Genomic DNA, 16,973 nt, shown 5'->3' on the forward strand with positions numbered 1-16,973 from the left:
ACTGATGTAAAGGTTAATCTCATCCAAAAACACTTTCACAGAAATATTCAGAATAATGTTTGACCAAATATCTGGACACTGAGGCCCAGCCAAGTTGATATGTTAACCCTCATAAGTCCATCACTTGTCAGCTTGGTACTCATACGCATCTCCGTAAACCATACTTCCAAATAAAGACAATAACAAGTTCATACTTCCACCTGATACTACACACTGTTCTGCATACAACTGAAAACGCACCAACCCTTTCCCCAGAAGAGAATGCAAAGTCCTTGGGTAATGTTTACGTGTCTCCTTGATAGCCTGTAACTTAAATACTACCATGTAAAGTTAACAATATTTACATACTATGATATTAAGTCAATATACCCTATGTTACATAAGAGGATAAAAGAAAGAAAAAACAAACTATATATTCACTCCATATAGATAACCAGTTTTTCCACCATCACTGGTTGAAAAGACTTTCTTTTCCTCCATTGAATTGCTTTGATACTTTGGTTGCAAATCAATTGACCATATAAGGGTGGTTCTATTTCTGGACTCTCTATTCAGTTCAATGTATCAATTTATCTATTCCTATTCCAGTATTACACTATCTTGATTACAGTAGCTTTATATAATAGGAAGTCTTGAAGCCAGGTATTGTAAGATCTCCAAGTTTGTTCTTATTTTTTCAGGGTTGTTTTGGCTATGCTAGGTCTTTTGCACTTTCATGTAATTTTAAAAATCAGCTTGTCAACTTTTTTTTATTTTCACTTTCATATAATTTTAAAAATCAGCTTGTCAACTTTTTTTTATTTTATTTTTGAGACAGGGTCTCACTCTGTCACCCAGGCTGAGTGCAGTGGAGAGATTATAGCTCATTGCAGCCTCGACCTTTTGGGCTCAAGCAGTCCTCCCACTCAGCCTCCTAAGTAGCACGCACCACCATACCCAGCTAACTTTTTATTTTTTATAAAGACAGGGTCTTGCTATGTTGCCCAAGCTGGTTTCAAACTCCTGGGCTCAAGTAGTGCTCCTGCTTCGGTCTCCCAAAGTGTTAGGATTACAGGCGTGCACCACCGTGCCTGACCCAGGTTGTCAATTCCTATTTTTAAATAGCCTGCTGTGATTTTGATTAGGATTGAATTTAATCTGTGGATCAATTTGGTGATAAGTGACACCTTAACACTTTTTGAGTCTTCCAATCGATAAACATGCACTGTATCCCCATTTATGTAGGTCTTTAATTTTTCTCAGCGAAGTTTTGTAGTTTTCAGTGTAGAGGTCATATTCAACTTTTGTTGATTCCATAAAATTTTATTTTTGTCTGTAATCCAGCTACTCAGGAGGCTGAGGCACAAGAATTGCTTGAACGTAGGAGGCAAAGGTTGCAGTGAGCCGCGGTTCTGCCACTGCATGCCAGCCTGGGTGACAGAGAGAGACTGTCTCAAAACAAAACAAAACAAAACTTGGCCAGTCGTGGTGGTTCATGCCTGTAATCCCAGCACTTTGGGATGCTAAGGTGGGTCGATCACCTGAGATCAGGAGTTCCAGACCAGCCTGAACAACATGGTGAAACCCCATCTCTACTAATTACAAAAAATTAGCTGGGCATGGTGGCGCATACCTATAATCCCAGCTACTTGGGAGGCTGAGGCAGGAGAATCACTTGAACCTGAGAGGCAGAGGTTGCAGTGAGCCAAGATTATGCCATTGCACTCCAGCCTAGGCAGCAAGAGTGAAACTCCATCTCAAAAAAAAACAAAAACTTAAACAAAAACAGAACAAAATCTAGCCAATTAAACATCTTTATTTTTGTGTACAATGTAAGTTAAACTTTTTTTTTTTTTTTGAGACGGAGTCTCGCTCTGTCGCCCAGACTGGAGTGCACTGGCGTCATCTCGGCTCACTGCAACCTCCGCCTCCTGAGTTCAAGCAATTCTTCTGCCTCAGCCTCCTGAGTAGCTGGGACTGCAGGTGTGCACCACTGCGCCTGGCTAAGTTTTGTAATTTTAGTAGAGATGGAGTTCCACCATATTGGCCAGGGTGGTCTTGAACTCCTGACCTCGTGATCCACTCGCCTCTGCCTCCCTTGAACTCTTGACCTCGTGATCTGCCCGCCTCTGCCTCCCAAAGTACTGGGATTAGAGGTGTGAGCCACCATGCCTGGCCAAACGGTTTTTTTTTTTTTTTTTTTTTTTTTGAGACGGAGTTTCGCACTTGTTGTCCAGGCTTGAGTGCAATGGCAGGATCTCAGCTCACTGCAACCTCCGCCTCCCAGGTTCAAGTGGTTCTCCTGCCTCAGCCTCCCAAGTAGCTAGGATTACAGGCGCCCACCACAACGCCCAGCTAATTTTGTATTTTTTTTTTTTTTTAGTAGAGATGGAGTTTCACCATGTTGGTCAGCCTGGTCTCAAACTCCTGACCTCAGATGATCCACCCGCCTCGGCCTCCCAAAGTGCTGGGATTACAGGTGTGAGCCACTGCGCCCGGTAATATAAGTTAAACTTTAATTTTAATTTTCCAATTGTTTGTTGCCAGCATAGAGACATATAACTAATTTAGATATATTGACCTTGTACCTGGAAACCTTGCTAAATTTATTTATTAGTTTTAGTAGGTGTTTTAAAAATTCATGATTTCCTATGTACAAAATCATATCATCTGTGATTAGAGAAAATTTTACTTCATTCTGTCTAATTTTTATGCTTTGTATATCTTTTCTTGCATTATTGTACTGGCTGGGAATTACTACTGCATACACATTAGAATGAATAAACATTAAAAACACTAAAAGCATCCAATATAATATAGTACTCCTACTTGGAAAAAAAAAGTTTGACAGTTCTAATAAAGTTAAACATATGGTCAGGCGCGGTGGCTTATACTTGTAATCCCAGCACTTTGGGAGGTCAAGGTGGGCAGATCATCTGAGGTCAGGAGTTGGAGCCAGCCTAGCAAACATGGTGAAACCTCTGCTCCATGAAAAACACAAAAATTAGCTGGGCATGGTGGTGTGCACCTGTAATCCCAGCTACTTGGGCGGGAGGCTGAAACCGGAGAATCGCTTGAACTTGGGAGGCAGAGGTTGTAGTAAGCTGAGACTGAGCCACTGCACTCCAGCCGGGGTGACAGAGCAAGACTCCGTCTCAAAATAAATAAATAAGGTTGGGCGCAGTGGCTCACGCCTGTAATCCCAGTACTTTGGGAGGCCGAGGTGGGCAGATCACCTGAGGTCAGGAGTTCAAGACCAGTTTGGCCAACATAGTGAAACCCCGTCTCTACTAAAAAATACAAAATTTAGCCGGGCGTGGTGGTGGGCGCCTGTAGTCCCAGCTACTCGGGAGGCTGAGGCAGGAGAATCGCTTGAACTTGGGAGGCAGAGGTTGCAGTGAGCAGAGATCACACCACTGCATTCCAGCCTGGGGTGACAGAGTAAGACTCCATCTCAAAAATAAATAAATAAAAATAAAAATAAATAAACAAAAATAAACAGAAGTTTCTCTTATTAGGACCCAGCAATTCAACTAGTAGGTATTTGACCAAAATAAATGAAAACATGTGCCCACAGAAAGTCATTTACAAAAATGTATATACCTTCTTTATTTATAATAGTCAAAATTTTAAAACCTATATATCCACTTATAGTATAAAGGATAAACTGTGTCACATCCAAAAAACAAAGTACCACTTTACAACAAAAAGAAACAAACTACTAATGTATACAACAACATGAATGTATCTCACATATATTAGGCTGAGCAAAAGAAGCTGGACACAAAGAGCACATACTATACGACTTCATATACATAAATATACACACACATATTTTTTAAAACAGGGAAAACAAATCTATGATAAAAAAAAATCAGAACAGTTGTTATCTCTGAATGGGGAAGTGACTGACTAGGAAAAGACTTGTAGGAACTTTCTAGAGTGATGGTAATGTATCTTTTTTTTTTTTTTTTTTTTGAGATGGAGTCTCGTTCTGTTGCCCAGAGTGGAGTGTAATGGCACAATCTCAGCTCACTGCAACCTCTGCCTTCCGGGTTCCAGCGATTCTCCCTGCCTCAGCCTCCCAAGTAACTGGGATTACAGGCGCACGCCACCATGCCCAGCTAATTTTTGTATTTTTAGTAGAGACGGGGGTTTCACCATGTTGGCCAAGCTGGTCTCAAACTCCTGACCTCAGGCGATCCGCCTACCTCAGCCTACCAAAATACTGGGATTACGGCATAAGTCACCACGCCTGGCCAATGTACTGTATCTTTTTTTTTTTTTTTTTTTTTTTTTTTTTGAGATGGAGTCTCCCTCTGTCACCCAGGCTGGAGTGCAGTGGCCGGATCTCAGCTCACTGCAAGCTCCCCCTCCCGGGTTTACGCCATTCTCCTGCCTCAGCCTCCCGAGTAGCTGGGACTACAGGCGCCCGCCACCTCGCCCAGCTAGTTTTTTTGTATTTTTTAGTAGAGATGGGGTTTCACCGTATTAGCCAGGATAGTCTCGATCTCCTGACCTCGTGATCCGCCCGTCTCGGCCTCCCAAAGTGCTGGGATTACAGGCTTGAGCCACCGTGCCCGGCCCAATGTACTGTATCTTATAGAGTGTGGGATACAAGGTATATGCATTTGTTAAAGCTCAGAGAATTGCACACCTAACATTGTATATTTCTCAGTATGTAAATTTTACCTCAAAACATTGTATAAATAAATACTGAATTTTGATTAGGTTTGCTTTCTCAGAGGTACAGGTTAGCAATTCTGAATCTATCTTCTGTACATTTTAGGCTTAAATAAGTGTATTGGCCAGGCTCGGTGGCTCATGCCTATGATCACAGCACTTTGGGAGGCCAAGGCAGGAGTACTCTTTGAGCACAGGAATTCAAGACCAGCCTAGGCGATATGGTGAAACCCTGTCTCTACAAAATAAACAAATAAAAAAATTACCCAGGCGTGGTGGTGCACACCTGTAGTCCCAGCTACTCAGGAGCCTGAGGTGGGAGGATAACTTGAACCAGAGATAGATAGATAGATAGATAGATAGATAGATAGATAGATAGATAGATAGATAGATAGATGAGAATCAGGTTTCTGACTGTTGAGGGAAAAAAGTATGTGTGCAAAAGAAGAACACTAGAATGTACCTTGTGAAGTTGGACTGGAATTAGATGCATATAAACTGATGAGAGACAGAAAGAGAGGAAGAGATATCTGTTTGCTAAGAGGTCTTAGAAGTAATGACAAACCAATAGAGATAAACACATTTGGCACCCAGATCTTAGTTTCTAAAATACTACCATTCTCTACTAAGAGGAACCAGGGATCCTCAAAGAAATAGCTGATTCCATGGCTAAGGGAGAGAAAGTACAAGAAGGGTCTGAAACAATTTATGCCAAAAAGAAAGTGTCAAAGAATCAAGGGGACATGTTAAAATAACATAGGAGCCCAAAGGATCAGGAGTCAGCTTGAAGGGGCTTTCACTGACCAAATCTGACATAATTTAACCATCAAAATAAACATTAACAGGTTATAATCCATTAAGTAAAATAATAATCCATAAGTTCATACTGATATAAATAACTGGATGTATAAAGAAAGAAATGAAGAATATAAAATTCAACTAATAAATATAGAGGGAGTGGTATATTTAGAAAAACCTTAACGGATGCCACAGTGAAAGTTTAGTGTGGAACAGTATATTTATGTAGTCTCAAAATACCTTGCCACACATTACTTATTAACAAACAAAAGGGAAATGGTAGTGGAATAACTTTGTGGACACCACCTTAACCAAAAGATAAAAGCTAATGTTATCAATACTGAGATATGCTGGGCTGGCATAATGTAATTTTTGATGTGATGCAAAGGAAAGGACACAATGCTATTTCAGAGGTATTCCTGCCAAAAAGCATAACCTGAATCTCATCATGTACAAACAAACTAAATGCAAATTAAAGGACGTTTTACAGAAAAACTGGTTTGTAGTTTTCAAAAATGTCAAGGTGAAGAAACATAAAAGCTGAAAATTCCAGATTGAAGGAAATTAAGACAACAAGAAATAATACAATGTTTGATCCTGAACTGAATCCTGGACTGGTAAAAAATATAAATCATTATTCAGACAACCAATGAAATCTGAATATCGACTATGGATTAGACAATAGTATTGTATCAATATTAAATTCCTTGAATTTGATAAATTACTACAGTTATAAAGAAAATGTAGTCTTGTTATTAGGAAATATACACTGAAGTATTTAATAAGTGACACGATTATATATATAATTAGAAGAGATATATATACACACATATATACATATAAAATTGAAAGTGGGGAGTAGAATGACATGTAGTTCTCAGTGAGATAACGGTTCTGTTGGATTGAGAGAGAAAGCTATAACCATTAACAAGTGAATAAACTGGTCCTTGTCACACACTGGAAGGACAGTGAACTTGAAATTTCATGTCTTGGCTCCTCCACTTACTATCTTTTGTAACTTTGGGCAAGTTAACTAGCCTGTCTTATACTTAGTTTCCTCATTTGTGTGAGCTAGGTATAAAAATCTGGGGTGATAATAATACCCACAACATAGGTTTTTTTTTGTTGCTGTTGTTGTTTGGTTGGTTTTTGGGGGGGGGGTGGTGGTGTTGAGACAGAGTCTTGCTCTGTCACCCACGCTAGAGTGCTGTGGCACAATCTTAGCTCACTGCAACATCTGCCTCCCACGTTCAAGTGAATTCTCCTGCCTTAGCCTCCCGAGTAGCTGGGATTACAGGCGCCTGCCACCATGACCAACTAATTTTTGTATTTTTAGAGACAGGGTTTCACCATGTTGGCTAAGCTGGTCTTGAACTCTTGACCTCAGGTGATCCACCCACCTCAGCCTCCCAAAGTGCTGGGATTACAGGTGTGAGCCACCGTGCCTAGCCCACATAGGGTTTTTGAAGCTACAGATAAAATAGAGTTTCTGGGTCGGGCACGGTGGTGCAGGCCTGTAATCCCAGCACTTTGGGAGACCAAGGCGGGTGGATCACCTGAAGTCAGGAGTTCGTGATGAGCCCAACTAATATGGTGAAACCCCGTCTCTACTAAATATTAAAAAACTAGCCAGGCGTGGTGGCACATGCCTGTAATCCAAGCTACTTGGGAGGCTGAGACAGGTAAATTGCTTGTACCTGGGAGGTGGAGGTTACAGTGAGCAGAGATTGCACCATTGCACTCTAGCCTGGGCAACAAGAGGGAAACTCCGTCTCAAAAAAAAAAAAAAAAAAAAAAAAAATTAGAGTTTCTGACATTACAAAGCTAAGACCAGATCATGGAATCAGATGTCCTCACCAAGTCACGATGACCATGAAAGGCCCTGTCTGATCGGTAGTCTAGTCTAGATCTAGGCTGTAAACCTCATAAGGGCTGGGGCTATCTTTTTTGTTCTTCATTGCAGTCCCAGCACTCAGTACAGTGACTGGTCCAAAGTGGTATTCAATAAATAAGCCCAGTGCTTACAGCCTTAGAGACATGACTGATGGCTATCATTGCTGGTGGCCACCTAAAAGGCTAGGTATATTTCAGTGTCTCTTGGTAGCCAGTATACTTTTGCCATTCATAAATATATGTTGTATAGTAGATAGTAGCACTGACCTGGGAATCTGGAAAACTGACTCTGCCATTATTTTGACTTTGTCCCCTGCTGCCTATGCCTGTCACCCATTAAGCCACAAAATATTTACTAAATACTTATTACCCAGTGTGCTAATGCTGGGGACACAGTGCAGATATAACTGTAACAGGACTTATTCTCTGCTGTCATGGCTCATCGGTCCACATAGCAATTATAATACAGTGAGACAGCACGATACTAGAAGGAAGAACAGGGTGCTTTGGGAATAAATAAAATGCCCCGTTCTTCTTATCCTGCATACATGAATTGATGTGCCCTAATTTGGTCCTTTTCATTTACCTTGTTCTGAAAGCACCATAGGTTTGCTCAATCCCCTAATACTTACCTAGCTCCTCCAATGTTATTTTGGCCTCCTTGACTGTAGCTCCTTCCTGGGTATTTAACATCTGACGGTCCAGATTCAGCTTTCTGGCTGTGCGTGGTGCTAGGCCACAGTAGATGGCTAGAATAACAACTGCTGATCATATCCTCAAGATGGCAGTATTGTATAACCATTAAGATCATGACGTGGCATGGGTTCATTAACATACCTTGCTGTGCCATACCCTGGGATCTATTAAGAGGATGTCTGGGGTTTTGTTTTGTTTTGTTTTCTGAGACAGTTTCACTCTTGTTGCCCAGGCTGGAGTGCAATGGTGCAACCTCGGTTCACGGCAACCTCCGCCTCCTGGGTTCAGGCAATTCTCCTGCCTCAGCCTCTTGAGTAGCTGGGATTACAGGCATGCACCACCACGCCTAGCAAATTTTGTATTTTTAGTAGAGACAGGGTTTCTCCATGTTGGTCAGGCTGGTCTCGAACTCCTGGCCTCAGGTGATCCACCCGCCTTGGCCTCCCAAAGTGCTGGGATTACAGGCGGAAGCCGCCGCGCCCAGCAGAGGACGTCTGTTTTTATACCTTCCCTTAATCTTGAAAGAGATGAGCAGTTTCCTTCCCAGGGTGTTTTGTAGTCCTGAGATGCATAAACGAGAAATGAAAAAGCAGGTTCTTTGGAGTAAGAAAAATTTGAGTTCAAGTACAAGATGCATCCTTGACTCTTTTTGTGCACCTGGGCAAGTTAAGTAAGATATCTGAGCTTAAGTTGCCCTATCTGAAATTTAAAACAATGAAATTATTTTCCCAATGAAATTTTTTTATGACATAAGATAACATAGGTAAGACTAATATTGTATGAAGCACTGTATAAATATTAAAGCACTTTGGGAGGCTGAGCGGATGGATTGCTTGAGGACAGGAGTTCGAGACCAGCCTTGTCAACACAGCGAAACCCTGTCCATCTCTACTAAAAATACAAAAATTAGCCAGGCGTGTTGGTGCATGTTTACAATTTCAGCAACTCAGGAGGCTGAGGCATAAGAATTGCTTGAATCCAGGAGGTGGAGGCTGCAGTGAGCCGAGATCGTGCCACTGCACTCCAGACTGGCTGACAAAGTGAGACTCTGTTTCAAAAAAAAAAAAAATTAAACTAATTATTACCTATGCGTGGCAAAATCAATCAGGGTAGATGAAAACTCAAACTCAGTGTCTTCACATTGATTAAAGGTTCTAAAACCTTTAGAATAATCTAGAAATTTTTATCTCTGTTTCCTATGACACATCTGAAAGTCTACAGTGATGACCTTGTCAAAAGGAATCTTCTACACGAAGATATCAGAAGTGGTAATGTCATAGTTGTTACACTTTCTTATTTTTGGCTTTGGACAATAATTGTTAAGTTTCTATTTCAGCTGAAAGCTTGTCTCCCTCCCCCAGGAAGGTTAGAGAAAGTCACCTTTGGCTTGAATTGCCTAATAATAACAGCAGCAGGGTTTATTTCTAAGAGGTTTATGGCCTAAACAAAGTGTTCTCACATATCCTATATCAACTAGGGCAGAAGCTATGGCAATCAATGATACAGTGTAGGACAAAAAAATACAGGCCTGGCCGGGCGCGGTGGCTCAAGCCTCTAATCCCAGCACTTTGGGAGGCCGAGACGGGCGGATCACGAGGTCAGGAGATCGAGACCATCCTGGCTAACACGGTGAAACCCTGTCTCTACTAAAAAATACAAAAAACTAGCTGGGCGAGGTGGCGGGCGCCTGTAGTCCCAGCTACTCGGGAGGCTGAGGCAGGAGAATGGTGTGAACTCGGGAGGCGGAGCTTGCAGTGAGCTGAGATCCGGCCACTGCACTCCAGTCTGGGCAACAGAGTGAGACTCCATCTCAAAAAAAAAAAAAAAAAAATACAGGCTAAGAAGAATCACAGAACTTGAAATTCTAAGCAACAAATCATCAAAACATGGCTTCCATATAGGTTAGAGGGGGCTAGAAGGTAAGTGGAAAGAGTCTTAAGTCTATCATTTGCCTGGCCTACAGAACACACACAAGGAAGCAATATTTAGGAGTTCAGATCAGGTTCCGAGTCTGACAGGAAGCAAGAAGGGTGTAGAAAGGCTGGTGGGTAGCTAAGGTTTAAATAGATCAATTGGCTTTAGAATCTGACAGGGAGAGGCAGAAGAAATGAAAGCTGATGAGGTAGGAATAAGCAGCATTGTCTAGGAAGGATGGCTAGTGGGTACAGAAAGACAGAGGTGAGTAACCGGGATCAGATAGCTGGATCAAGGAACCAGAGAGCACACCAGGAACTACTGGGTTTGAGACTCAGACACAGTGAAGATGGGTGCTGACTCTCAAAACTGTGGGAGTTCGGGCACAGCTGGAAGTCAGACCCTGACGGAACACCAAGCGGCAGAACTGAGATTCATTGAGTTGCAGATGAATTGTGTAAACAAGCCACGCCGGGAGGGGGATGATTTAAGTCAAATATAGGCCTACTTACATAGTCTCTGCTACTTTACTCCCCATTCAGATCTAGAACAGGTAGTAAGCTCTGGACAGGACATATTCCCTGTAAAAGTAAACAGACATACATCATAGAACAGTGGTGTGGAATGTAAGGAATCCTTCTCAAAAGCTGGTGTTCTTGGGTAAGCTCCGGCTTCCTCACACATACGATGGATATAATAGCTGCGGTTACCTAGCTCGTATACTGGCCAGGAAAAGCACAAGTTAGTGAATCACAAAATATGAACTATACAGTGCCATATAAATACAAACTGACTTTCTATGCTTTGTAGATTAGGGCCCTAAAACCCAAAGTTCTTTTTTTGCCCAAAGTTCTTTTTTTCCCTACTCAGGGTCCTGGCTGTGTTCACTGAAGAAAGTCTTTTTGCAGTGGTGTTGGGCTTAGCAGGATGAAACGGGAGCAGTTAGTTCATTTTCTGTGATAAGCATCAGTGCTTCCTGGCATTAGCATGGAGAGTTAAGAGTTAACAGGATGTGTTCTTAGGACCAGCTCTCCTCAGGAATGGCAACTCAAGCATCTTCCAAATTTAGTCTCACAAAGAAGAGTTAGATTACTATAGTGAGTAATAATGAGTCACGAGGAGCAGTTTCATGCCCTTGCTAATGAACAATGCAGAGGAAGAGAACGGGGGCTGAGAAAAGAAAGGGACATAGAAATTGCAGAAACTCCAAAACACTATAAAATTCTTCCAAATAAAAATAGCTAACACAAATATTCCAAAATGTCACATATGACAGCACATTTCCAGGAATTAATGGTGGTTGTGATTAAAATAGAAAATTTTAAATACAATTTGATTATCTAAATATTGCCGGGACAGACTGATCAGAATAAGGTAATGGGAGTGGGATAGGAAACGCAGGCGAAATGCAGCATTTAGTTTTTTTTTGTGCTTCTCAAGTCCTGGCCTCATCAGTAATGTTTTCAATGAGTAGACGGAACATTGATGACTTGAATTTCCTCCCTGTCAGGACATATCTCTGGCATTGTATATATTACACTGCAGAGTGTTCACTGCAGACAAACGAGTTAAAGCCTCAGGCATTATTTCACAGTAACTCTTTGCCAAGAATAAGACTATGCTGAAGAGCAAAGGTCATTTTGTGTTTTCCCTTTATGAAAATCTATGGAAGGACTTTTCAGACTAAAAGAGATTTACAGAGGTCACTTAAGTAATGCCTCTCCCCTACCCCCAGGGAAAGCGATACTGAAAACTAAGGTATCATTATTGCGTCTTTTCTTTCTTTCTTTTTTTTTTTTTGATATGGAGTCTTGCTCTGTCACCCAGGCTGGAGCGCAGTGGCGCGATCTCAGCTCACTGCAAGCTCTGCCTCCCAGGTTCACGCCATTCTCCGGCTTCAGCCTCCTGAGGAGCTGGGACTACAGGCGCCCGCCACCACGCCCAGCTAATTTTTTTTATTTTTAGTAGAGATGGAATTTCGCCGTGTTAGCCAGGATGGTCTCAATCTCCTGACCTCGTGATCCACCCACCTCGGCCTCCCAAAGTGCTGGGATTAGAGGCATGAGCCACTGCACCAGGCTTTTTTTGTTTTTTTTTTGATACGGAGTCTTGCTCTGTCGCCCAGGCTGGAGTGTAGTGGTATGATCTCGGCTCACTGCAACCTCTACCTCCCAGGTTCAAGTGATTCTCCTGCCTCAGCCTCCCGAGTAGCTGGGACTACAGGTGCTTGCTACCACGCCCAGCTAATTTTGTATTTTTAGTAGAGAAGGGGTTTCACCATGTTGGCCAGTCTGGTCTCAAACTCCTGACCTTGTGATCCACCTGCCTCAGCCTCCCAAAGTGCTGGGATTACAGTCATGAGCCACCATGCCCAGCCAAATTACTGCCTTTTAAAAATACTTTAGAAAGAAAGCTACTTCTGTCTCTCTCTCTCTTTTTTTTAAATAGATACAGGGTCTCATGAAGTTTTCCAGGCCCGTCTCAACCTCCTGAGCTCTAGCAATCCTCCTACCTTGACTTCTGAAAGTGTTAAGGATTACAGGCATGAGCCACTGCGCCCACCCTCTAATTTCTTCTAATTTGGGAATATCTTCTAATTTCTTTTTCTTTCTTTTTTTTTTTTTGTGAGATGGAGTCTCGCTCTGTCGCCTAGGCTAGACTACAGCGGCAAGATCTTGGCTCACTGCAACCTCCGCCTCCCAGGTTCAAGCAATTCTCCTGTCTCAGGCTCCCAAGTAGCTGGGATTACAGATGCCTGCCACCACACCTGGCTATTTTTGTATTTTTAGTAGAGATGGGGTTTCACTTTGTTGGTCAGGCTGGTCTCGAACTCCTGACCTCAGGTGATCCATCTGCCTTGGCCTCCCAAAGTGCCGGGATTACAGGGGTAAGCCACCGCGCCTGGCCAGTATCTTCTAATTTCTAACTACCTATTTATTGCTATGATTCGTGGTTAGAGAATCTGATTTTCCTAACATTTAAGTGTTAAGGAGCACAAGTCAAGATCTGCCTGTCAGAGTTTTACATTTTATCTGAATTTTAAGAAGCTGTAAAAGACAAAGAATATGTTAGTTTCTTCCTTCTACTTCAAAATATAGGAGTTGTCGTCAGTAATAGCACAATTTTTTTTTTCTTTGAAAGTACAAACAGGGTTTTACCATATTGCCCAGGCTGGTCTCAAACTCCTGAGCTCAAGTCATCTGCCTCCCTCACCCTCCCAAAGTGTTGGGATTACAGGCATGAGCCACCGCACCCAGCCAATATCACAATATTTTTAAAGCAATCTTAAAATCTGACTTATCTTTTAAAAGATTACAACATTGAAGCCCAAGAAAATATTTAAGGTAGGGTCACAATTAAATTTAGATTTCCTGACCAAGGTCAGGGTAACATTTTCTGACATAATTTAATCTGTCCTTAAATACCCAACTAAAGGGATAATTTGGTTTCTCTTCTCCCACCCCAAAATAATTTTTAAGAATAAAATAGACCAGGAGTGGTGGCTTACACCTATAATCCCAGCACTTTGGGAGGCCGAGGCAGGCAGATCACCTGAGGTCGGGAGTTCAAGACCAGCTTGATCACCATGGAGAACCCCGTCTCTACTGAAAATACAAAATTAGCCTAGCCAGGCATGGTGGCGCATGCCTATAATCCCAACTACTTGGGAGGCTGAGGCAGGAGAATCATTTGAACCCGGGAGGCAGAAGTTGTGGTAAGCCAAGATCATGCCATTGCACTCCAGCCTGGGCAACAAGAGTGAAACAAAAGACATGAGATTACTTTTTCTTATACTCGGTTCACTGTAGTTTTGATTTTGAAGACATCTGTTCTCTTTTCCAGGAAACTCATTCTCCTCACCCCTGCCCCCTGCCACTTGCTTTCACCAAATCTAAGTATCTGTAGAACTCAATTGCTTCTAACGGGCAACAAATGTGTCTTGTTAGCTATGTCATGAAACAGACATTTTTAATAGCATGAGCACATCCTTGCAAACAACAGACTTGCAAAATTCTTGAGATTTTGAAATTGGGGGGAGAGATAGAATAGGGGAATTGCACAATTAAATTTATTGAGTTTTAGAGCAATATGCTGGTCAGAAAAGAAAACCTCACAATCTCTTTTAAGTCTGTAAAGATAAATGAAAAGATTAAATAGTCCATGAATACGGGTTTAATCACCACAAACTATATCAAAACACAATTGGAAATTGTTGTTTATGATACAAGGAACTTTAAGAAGAGTAGCATTTCTAGAAATATATCCTAACCAATTAATTTTAGATGCCAGCAAAGTTTTAGCTACAGGAATATTCATTACAGCATTACTTTGTTTATATTAGCAAAAGTTTGGAAACAACCAGAATACTCAACTAAGATTGGTTAGATGTTGTTCCATCAATATGATTCCTATCTAACATACAGACATTAAAAATGATATTTCAGAAAATTAGTTGTATGGAAACAGGTCTCCGACAAATCATTACATGAAAAACACAGATCTCAAAACAAAATGTACACCATAACCAGTTTTTGCAAATTTTTTTTGCCCCCCCCGCTGGGACAGAGTCTTGTTCTGTCGCCCAGGCTGGAGTGCAGTGGTGCGATCTTGGCTCACTGCAACCTCTGCCTCCTGGGTTCAAGCTATTCTCCTGCCTCAGCCTCCTGAGTAGCTGGGACTACATGTACGTGCCACCGCGCCCAGCCAGTTTTTGCAAATTTTAAGAAATGAAAAATAAAATACGTACTTACATTTTTTGGGACAGGGTCTTGCTCCGTTGCCCAGGCTACAATGCAGTAGTGTGATATGCAGATATAGTGATACACATACACATATATACATATGCATAGAAAAATGCTGGAATTTTATACAGCAAAATGTTAACATTTGGTGATTATCTCTAAGAGATGTTTTTTTCCGATTTATCTAAATTTTCTAGATTTTTCAAATGTCATAAGGAAAAGAACAGTAAATATTTTATACATATATAAATATATATATACACACACATATATACGTTTTTTTTAAAGATCATTAGGTTGTCTGGTTGGGTGCAGTGGCTCACACCTGTAATCCCAGCACTTTAGGAGGCCGAGGCGGGAGGATCACTTGAGCCCAGGTATTCAAGACCAGTCTGAACAAAATATGGTGAGACCCCCGTCTCTATTTCTTTCTTTTTTTTTTTTTTTGAGACCAAGTCTTGCTCTGTCACCCAGGCTGGAGGGCAGTGGCGCGATCTCAGCTCACTACAACACTACAACCTTTGCCTCCTGGGTTCAAGCCATTTGCCTGTCTCAGCCTCCTGAGTAGCTGGGATTACAGGTGCAAGCCACCATGCCCAGATAATTTTTGTATTTTTAGTAGAGACAGGATTTCACCATGTTGGTCAGGCTGGTCTCAAACTCCTGACCTCGTGATCCGCCCGACTAAGCCTCCCAAAGTGCTGGGATTACAGGCGTGAGCCATGGTGCCCGGCCAGTCCCCGTCTCTATTTCTAAAAAAGTTAAAAAAAACAAACAAACAAAAAAACAAAAAACAAAAAAAGGCCAGGCACAGTGGCTTATGCCTGTAATCCCAGCACCTCAGGAGGCCAAGGCAGGTGGGATCATCTGCGGTCAGGAGTTTGAGACCAGCCTGGCTAACATGGCAAAACCCCGTCTCTGCCCATTTCTACTAAAAATACAATAATTAGCCGGGCATGGTGGCAGGCATCTGTAATCCCAGCTACTTGGGAGGCAGAGGCAGGAGAATTGCTTGAACCCAGGAGACGGAGGTTGCAGTGAGCCAAGATCATGCCATTGCACTCCAGCCTGGGAAACAGAGTGAGACTGTCTCAAAAAAAAAAAATTGGGTAGTAAACACATGGAACTTACCAATCCTTAGAATCTAGAAGCTATATGAATCAAAAGAATACATATATTCAAAAAATGACATTAACTGAAATACATTTGTGGTTAATGAGGCCATAAAAAGTAAGAAATATATGCAGAATGTCTCAAATGTGTTTGAAGTTGATAACTGTGGAAGCTAAAGCAACTCCTCCTGGATGAGAGGCTAAAGCAACTCCATGTTAGGCCAGGTGCAGTGGCATACGCCTGTGGTCCCATCTACTCGGGAGGTTAAGGCAGAGGCTTGCTTGAGCCTGGGAGATTAAGGCTGCAGTGAGCCATGATTATACCACTGCACTCCAGCAAGGGCAACAGAGCGAGACCCTGTCCCAAATAAATAAATAAATAAATAAATAAAGCAGCCCTTTCCCTAAGTGACTTGAGGTAATCTGTGAAAATGGTTCACTATTCACTTGACCCGGAGAACCCCACGAAATCATGCAAATCAAAAGGTTCCAATCTTCATGTTCACTTTAAGAACACTCGTGAAACTGCCCAGGCCATCAAGGATATGCATATACGAAAAGCCATGAAGTATCTGAAAGATGTCACTTTACAGAAACAGTGTGTACCATTCCAACGATACAATGGTGGAGTTGGCAGGTGTGCTCAGGTCAAGCAGTGGGCCCGGACACAAGGTCGGTGGCCCAAAAAGAGTGCTGAATTTTTGCTGCACATGCTTAAAAATACAGAGAGTAATGCTGAACATAAGGGTTTAGATGCAGATTCTCTGGTCATTGAGCATATTCAAGTGAACAAAGCACCTAAGATGTGCCGCCAGACCTACAGAGCTCACGGTCAGATTAACCCATACATGAGCTCTCCCTGTCACATTGAGATGATCCTTACTGAAAAGGAACAGATTGTTCCGAAACCAGAAGAGGAGGTTTTTATTTCCAGAAGAAAAAGATATCCCAGAAGAAACAAAAACTTATGGCATAGGAGTAAATTCAGCATTAAAATAAATGTAATTAAAAGAATAAATAAATAAATAAACAAACAAAGCAACTCCATCTTGGAAACTAAATCACCATTTTGGTTTAACTGCAATTCCAGGAAGTCCTTGAAAATTCCCAGTTTATCTATTGTTCCTTGTGTAACAGCAGATATTTACTGTAAATC

The 16,973-nt window shown here is 41.8% G+C and overlaps 1 pseudogene; it reads left to right on the plus strand.

Annotated features, from left to right (window-relative positions):
- The first annotated feature begins 16,149 nt into the window (after window positions 1-16,149).
- On the plus strand, window positions 16,150-16,901 carry LOC103244779 (large ribosomal subunit protein uL22 pseudogene; annotated as a pseudogene).
- Window positions 16,902-16,973: the final 72 nt, after the last annotated feature.

The sequence above is a fragment of the Chlorocebus sabaeus genome, chromosome 23, assembly GCF_047675955.1.
Source record: "Chlorocebus sabaeus isolate Y175 chromosome 23, mChlSab1.0.hap1, whole genome shotgun sequence".
In the NCBI taxonomy this organism is placed as follows: domain Eukaryota; kingdom Metazoa; phylum Chordata; class Mammalia; order Primates; family Cercopithecidae; genus Chlorocebus; species Chlorocebus sabaeus.